Here is an 8,432-nt window from a genome sequence, read left to right as displayed (position 1 = left end):
TACTTCCCTTCTCTCTATCAGTGCAGGATAGAGAGAAGGGACAGCACTTTCCCTAGTGAAAGTAAACGAATTTCATACTTACCGGCCGTTGTCTTGGTGACGTGTCCCTCTTTCGGCATCCAGCCCGATCTCCCTGGATGACGCGGCAGTCCATGTGACCGCTGCCGCCTGTGATTGGCCTGTGATTGGCCTGTGATTGGCTGCAGTCGTCACTTAGACTGAAACGTCATCCTGGGAAGCCGGACTGGAGGAAAAAGCAGGGAGTTCTCTGTAAGTTTTTTTTACAGGTTGCTGTATATAGTGATCGGTAGTCACTGTCCAGGGTGCCGAAACAGTTACTGCCGATCGCTTAACTCTTTCAGCACCCTGGACAGTGACTATTTACTGACATCGCCTAGCATCGCCTAGCAACGCTCCCGTAATTATGGGTGCACACACGTAGTCACCCGTAATTATGGGTGCACACACATAGTCACCCGTAATTATGGGTGCACACACGTAGTCACCCGTAATTACGGGAGCCTCATTGACTTCCTCAGTCTGGCTGTAGACCTAGAAATACAGATAAGTCCAGCCAGGATGAAGAAATGTAATGTTAAAAAACCAATACGCTCCGCAGCACACATAACATCTACATTACATCTGCGGACTTCATTGCGGAATCTTGAATCTCCATTGAAGTCAATGGAGAAATTCCGCAATGAGTCCGCAACCAGTCCGCAACAACCATTGTATGCTGCGGACACCAAATTCCGCACTGCAGCCTATGCTCCGCAGCGGAATTGTCCGCAACGTGCAAACGAACCCAACCACAAAGCTGTGGAAGGCAATGGAGAAACGGGTCCGCTGCGGATTTCCGCTGCGGAGTGTCCGCAGTGGAATTCCAGCGCAAATCCGCTACGTGTGGCCATGCCCTAAAGGGCAAGATGTGGCATGAGTGCAATCATTGTGTAAGGTGCAGACCAGACTGTCCACAGTGTGTAAACTGCAAGAGGTGGCATGAGTGCAATCATTGTGTAAGGTACAGACCAGACTGTCCACAGTGTGTAAAGGGCAAGAGGTGGCATGAGTGCAATCATTGTGTAGGGTGCAGACCAGACTGTCCACAGTGTGTAAAGGGCAAGAGGTGGCATGAGTGCAATCATTGTGTAAGGTGCAGACCAGACTGTCCACAGTCTGTAAAGGGCAAGAGGTGGCATGAGTGCAATCATTGTGTAAGGTGCAGGTCAGACTGTCCACAGTGTGTAAAGGGCAAGAGGTGGCATGAGTGCAATCATTGTGTAAGGTGCAGACCAGACTGTTCACAGTGTGTAAAGGGCAAGAGGTGGCATGAGTGCAATCATTGTGTAAGGTGCAGACCAGATTGTCCACAGTGTGTAAGGGCATTTGGTGGCATGAGTGCAGTCATTGTGTAAGGTGCAGGTCAGACTGTCCACAGTGTGTAAAGGGCATGAGGTGGCATAAGTGCAATTATTGTGTAAGGTGCAGGTCAGACTGTTCACACTGTATAAAGGGCATGAGGTGGCATGAATACAATCATTGTGTAAGGTGCAGGTCATACTGTGTACAGTGTGTAAGGGGCATGAGGTGGCATAAGTGCAATAATTGTATAAGGTGCAGGCCAGGCTCTCCACAGTGTGTAAAGGGCATGAAGTGGCATGCGTGCAATCACTGTGTAAGGTGCGGGCCCTATTGTGTACAGTGTGTAAAGGGCATAAGGCGGCATAAGTGCAATCATTTTGCAAGGTGCAGGCCAGACTGTCCACAGTGTGCAAAGGGCATGAGGTGGCATCAGTGCAATCATTGTGCAAGATGCAGGTCCTACTGTCCACAGCATGTAAAGGGCATGAGTGGCATGAGTGCAGTCATTGTGTAAGGTGCAGGTCAGACTGTCCACAGTGTGTAAAGGGCAAGAGGTGGCATGAGTGCAATCATTGTGTAAGGTGCAGACCAGACTGTCCACAGTGTGTAAAGGGCAAGAGGTGGCATGAGTGCAATCATTGTGTAAGGTGCAGACCAGATTGTCCACAGTGTGTAAGGGCATTTGGTGGCATGAGTGCAGTCATTGTGTAAGGTGCAGGTCAGACTGTCCACAGTGTGTAAAGGGCATGAGGTGGCATAAGTGCAATTATTGTGTAAGGTGCAGGTCAGACTGTTCACACTGTATAAAGGGCATGAGGTGGCATGAATACAATCATTGTGTAAGGTGCAGGTCATACTGTGTACAGTGTGTAAGGGGCATGAGGTGGCATAAGTGCAATAATTGTATAAGGTGCAGGCCAGGCTCTCCACAGTGTGTAAAGGGCATGAAGTGGCATGCGTGCAATCACTGTGTAAGGTGCGGGCCCTATTGTGTACAGTGTGTAAAGGGCATAAGGCGGCATAAGTGCAATCATTTTGCAAGGTGCAGGCCAGACTGTCCACAGTGTGCAAAGGGCATGAGGTGGCATCAGTGCAATCATTGTGCAAGATGCAGGTCCTACTGTCCACAGCATGTAAAGGGCATGAGTGGCATGAGTGCAGTCATTGTGTAAGGTGCAGGTCATACTGTCCACAGTGTGTAAAGGGCATGTGGTGCCATCAGTGCAATCATTGTGTAAGATGCAGGCCCTACTGTCCACAGCGTGTATAGGGCATGAGTGGCATGAGTGCATTCATTGTGTAAGGTGCAGGTCATACTGTCCACAATGTGTAAAGGGCCTGAGGTGGCATGACTGCAATAATTGTGTAAGGTGCAGGTCAGACTGTTTCCAGTGTGTAAAGGGCATGAGGTGGTATGAATACAATCATTGTGTAAGGTGCAGGTCATACTGTCCACTTAGTGTAAAGGGCATGAGGTGGCATGAGTGCAGTCATTGTGTAAGGTGAAGGTCAGACTATCCACAGTGTATAAAGGGAATGAGGTGGCAGTGCAATCATTGAGTAAGGTGCAGGACATACTGTCCACAGAGTGTAAAGAGCATGAGGTGGCATGAGTGCAGTCATTGTGTAAGGTGCAGATCAGACTGTCCAAAGTGAGTAAACTGCATGAGATGGCATAAGTGCAATTATTGTGTAAGGTACAGGCCATACTGTCCACTGTGTGTAAAGAGCATGAGGTGGCATGAGTGCAGTCACTGTGTAAGGTGCAGGCCAGGCTGTCCACAGTGTGTAAAGGGCATGAAGTGGCATGCGTGCAATCATTGTGTAAGATGCAGGCCCTATTGTGTACAGTGTGTAAAGGGCATAAGGTGGCATAAGTGCAATCATTGTGTAAGGTGCAGACCAGACTGTCCATAGTGTGTAAAGGGCATGAGGTGGCATCAGTGCAATCATTGTGTAAGACGCAGGCCCTACTGTCCACAGCGGGTAAAGGGCATGAAGTGGCATGAGTGCAGTCATTGTGTAAGGTGCAGGTCATACTGTCCACTATGTGTAAAGGGCATGAGGTGGCATGAGTGCAATCATTGTGTAAGGTGCCGGACAGACTGTCCACAGTGTGTAAAGGGCATGAGGTGGTATGAGTGCAACCATTGTGTAAGGTGCATGCCAGACTGTCCAAAGTATGTAAAGGGCATGAAGTGGCATGAGTGCAGTCATTGTATAAGGTGCAGGTCAAACTGTCCACAGTGTGTAAAGGGCATGAGGTGGCATGGGTGTAATCATTGTGTAAGGTGCAGGCCAGACTGTCCACAGTATGTAAAGGGCATGAGGTGGCATGAGTGCAATCACTGTGTAACGTACAGGCCAAACTGTCCACAGTATGTAAAGGGCATGAAGTGGCATGAGTGCAATCATTATTTTAGACGCAGGCCAGACTATCCACAGCTTGTAAAGGGCATGAGGTGGCATGAGTGTGTGACCATAGCTTGAAGTACAGATCATACTGTATACAATGTGGTATGAGTGTGCCCACAGTGAGAGGTGCAGGTCATGCAGTGTCAGCTTATAGTACATGAGGCAGGCAGAGCAGACTGTTCCTGTCTCATAGCCCAGCATGCAACTGAAGTGAGCAGCTGGCGAGAAATGGAAATGGCCCATAAAGAACCAGACGATGCTGCCTGATTTCCATCCCCTGCTGGAGTGTGAGGAACAGGCTGGACATACGTTTCACGCTCCTAATCCTTCTTTTACATTTTTAGTCATACTCCCATTAAACAACTAATTAATGTCCCTGAACCTCCAAGGAATAGAACATTAGACATGCTGCTCGGAAAAAAAGGGTCATGTGCTCTGTGCATAGCACATAGAGACGCTTTACACATCGGTTCCTGACTCCTGATCTGTGCCAGCGAAAAACAGCACTAAGCATATAATGCTGCTGCAGACAGGCCATGCATTCTCCCATTATACACCCTACACAGCACGTAACTGCCTGGCACACACTAGGATGACATAAGCGATCTTACATCTCAACTTCAAGGAACAGCTTTGTCTGGCATATAGATAGATAAATAGATAAGAGAAAGAGAGCAGCTAAATAGATGAATAAATAGATAGATGCTATATATATGTTCAAAAAAGAGGCGGCACTCCAAAAAATGAAATGAAAATAAATTTGGTGGGTTTATTCCATGCGCTGCATTTTGGTTCCTAATCTGGAGCCTTTCACATATACATATATATATTTTGCCCTGGGTGATTTTAATTAGTTTAATGCTGGTTTCTACCATCCCCAGATGTATATGTAGGTTTAGTCCCAGTTCTGGGTGTATGAGCAGCATAGGAACCCACCTCATAGAGATCGCCTTGCAGGTGGGCTCACACAATTTGATCAACATGTGTGCTAAGAACCTCACTATTGTAAGTAGATTCAGCAGCAATGCATATTTATTTATATATAGTGTTTAGGTGCCATTGGTGTTCGCAGAGTGCTTTCACCATTTTCTTGTTTACTAGATAGACAGATATGAGATAGATAGACAGGTAGGTAGATAGACAGGTAGGTAGATAGATAGATAGATAAATAAATAGACATTGAGATAGATAGATAGATAGATAGATAGATAGATAGATAGATAGATAGATAGATAGATAGATAGATAGATAGATAGATAGATAGAGATATAGCTAGATAGATGATAGATAGGTAGATAGATAGATAATAGATAGATAGATAGATAGATAGATAGATAGATAGATAGATAGATAGATAGATAGATAGATAATAGATAGATAGATAATAGATAGATAGATAGATAGATAGATAGATAGATAGATAGATAGATAATAGATAGATAGATAGATGATAGATAGATAGATAGATAATAGATAGGTAGATAGATAAATAGATAGATAGATAGATAGATAGATAGATAGATAGATAGATGATAGATAGATAGATAGATAGATAGATGATAGATAGATAGATAGATAGATAGATAGATAGATAGATAGATAAATGTGAGCTAGATAGATATATAGATATATAAATAAATAAATAAGAGATAGATAAGAGATAGATACATACATAGATAGATACAAAGATATATATATATATATATATATATATATATATATATATAATTTTTTGGTTCTTCCGATACTCACACACAGAAATGCACATATTTATATGGCTAGTGTTTATATGTACATATCCAGATGCACAGGAGCTTACGTCACTCCTTTCCAAATAGGTCATAAAATTGCAGTAGAAACAATTTACAAAGCAATAATCACCCAGTCAACAGAATAATTAGAAAAAATGTTGAGAGTGAAATAATCCCTTACAAATGTCTATCAATTCCACATGTCTGCACAGTTATTTTATGGGCTGCTGTGATTTCCTATTTAGTGAGTGGTTTCCTCCCATCCGTGATGGATTATGATCTATACCCGAGCAGGCATACTTGACAACAAGCAGGTATATGTAAATAGCAAATCGCTATCTGTTTAACAACTCCAACCAGTATTGATTTGGAGGCTGTTTGAAATTGTCATCCCTGTAGTGATAATGTGCTCATTCAGGGTTACCCATCCATGCAGCGCCTATAACACAATCACACAGAGGAAAAAAAGAAAACATTATAAGAGCTTAATGGATCTGCATATAAATTAAAATTATCTGCCCTTTGTGCTTTTCCCTGCCCAATACAACCAAATGCCCTCGTGTTTTAGCGATATTTAATTGTTTTTAATATATTATTGCATCCTGCTCTTCATTTGCTGAAGAAGGAGAGATCTAGATGACTGCTTTATTATGAATGTGATATAATATAGAGGGAGCTTAGTATTGGAACAAGGAGGTAATAAGGACAACCATATATCATGAGTAAGAGCTCTTGTGTAATATAGCTGTCTGCTGTAATGCAATTTGCATGCTTAAGGAGCCACAAGTCACTATGAAAGGGTTAAATACAAGTGAATTAAATTGTGCACTGCTTTTCAGTGCTGCTGGGTAATGCCTGTGCATACAATAAAATCGGTGACCAAGATACATACCTACATAGTGTAATTATAGATACAAGTTTCAACTATACATTCATACATTGCAATTATACATCTAATTCATACATATATTACAAGTATACATCTAATACATATATACATTGCAATTCTACATCTAATACATACATATATTGCAGTTATACTTCTAATGCATACATATATTACAATTTTACATCTAATACATATATACATTGCAGTTATACTTCTAATACATACATGCATTACAATTATACATCTAATAGACATTTATGCATACATACATAAATACATACATACATACATAACAATTATACATCTTATACATGCATACATTGCAGTTATATGTCTAATAAATGCATTACAATTATACAACTGGATTATACATTGGAATTTTACATTATACATATTACAATTATACATCTAATACAAACAAACAAACAAACAAACAAACAAACAAACAAACAAACAAACAAACAAACAAACAAACAAACAAACAAACAAACACTTTGCAACTATACATAAAATACATACATTGCTGTTAGACATATAATACATACATTAAAAATTATACTGGCAGCAAACACATATATTGCAATTATGAACAATAGACCAATTAAAACAATAAAAAATCAATGCATTTTTATAGAACATCGATATAAATGTCTTGTAAATTACTGGCCAGTAGGTGACCAAATAAGACCAGTTTGTTCCTGTGACCTGCTGCCTGCTGACACACACACACACACACACACACACACACACACACACACACACACACACACACACACACACACACACACACACACACACACACACACACACACACACACACACACACACACCTACCTGTAGGTAGGTAAGTAGTACCTGCTCCAGTAGACCTGAATAGCACCAGCGCCCCTCTGCTATTTGTTCTTGATGGGAGCTCTGTGGAGGAATCTGGAAGTTCAGAGACAAGAAGTAAGAAGATGTGATGTGAAGTGTTGCCTCAGGGGTTAGGCAGCTTCCCCTTTCATTTCAAACACTTATTGATTTGCTGTTGTCATCTTTGGCGACGCAGAAGGACACTTGAAAGAATTTCTGATGGGTCTCTGATGTGAGAAAAGAGGTGACCTGACCAGATCTTCCCAATGTCTTCATTACATCATCATCTCAGGCAACTCACACTTAACTTTCTAAATTATTCTGCAAACTTCTTTGCTTTTCTCCTTCAGGCAGAGCAGCAGCGGTGTGAGCTAGAAACCCCTCTCTTGGCCATGAGTCTGTCAATCGATTGACTTCATCTACAGTGCATTATATCAAAAAGAGCTTTAACCTTCAACTCTTGACTTGGTGTTTTTACTCAGTAAAATAAATCAGGGCTAGATGAGAAGAATAGGTTTCGATCAGATATCATAACCAGTGTAATAGTGGCAGCGTCATGTGTCCTCCCCTGAGCTTTACCACTTAATGCAAGGAGACTTCAATCTGACAGCAAAACATCTCCAAGATTCCCTCCAGGAGGGGGCAATAATGCTGGGGTACCAACCTGACTGTACCCTACAAGCCATTCACCTCTACAACTGTCATTAGCTGATAAAAGTACAACTTCCAATATTACTTACAGATATGCACAGTAAATGTAACTTTAGATATGTGAGATATAGTAGGGATCATGGGGACAGACATTCCACTACAATCAGCCTCCTTACAGTCTAAAATGGTTGCTAACAGAGAACAATACATTGCATTCAACTGTAAAATAAATGTAGATACAATTTGTTTTTAAAATATGTGTCAATGACAATGAGTTAAAGGGTTTGTCCAGGAGTATATCATATGAAAAATGTTGTATTATGTCAGACTGAGTATATATACTCATTCTGTACTGGTCATTGCTGTATTGTCTGTAATGTTTCCAATATAAGGACCTGAATGTGGGGAAACTGCAGCAGTGGGATGGACAGTTCTGATCTAAAGATCTGCTGCTTAGTCCTGTGCTTGGAGAACATTGATCTCAGTGCTATCAGTATTATAGTTATATTCAC

General features: G+C 41.9%; 1 protein-coding gene across 1 annotated transcript in view; it reads right to left on the bottom strand.

Moving 5' to 3' along the window:
* The window catches only part of PITX2 (paired like homeodomain 2), a 28,828-nt gene extending 21,390 nt beyond the window's left edge, over positions 1-7,438 (bottom strand). The window contains exon 1 of the mRNA XM_075849729.1: positions 7,273-7,438. The gene's annotated coding sequence lies outside the window, so the exon portion shown is untranslated. The remainder of the gene's footprint in view (positions 1-7,272) is intronic.
* Between the last annotated feature and the right edge of the window lie 994 nt (positions 7,439-8,432).

The sequence above is a fragment of the Rhinoderma darwinii genome, chromosome 1 (assembly GCF_050947455.1).
Source record: "Rhinoderma darwinii isolate aRhiDar2 chromosome 1, aRhiDar2.hap1, whole genome shotgun sequence".
NCBI lineage: Eukaryota > Metazoa > Chordata > Amphibia > Anura > Rhinodermatidae > Rhinoderma > Rhinoderma darwinii.
This window is presented reverse-complemented; position numbering and strand designations above follow the sequence as displayed.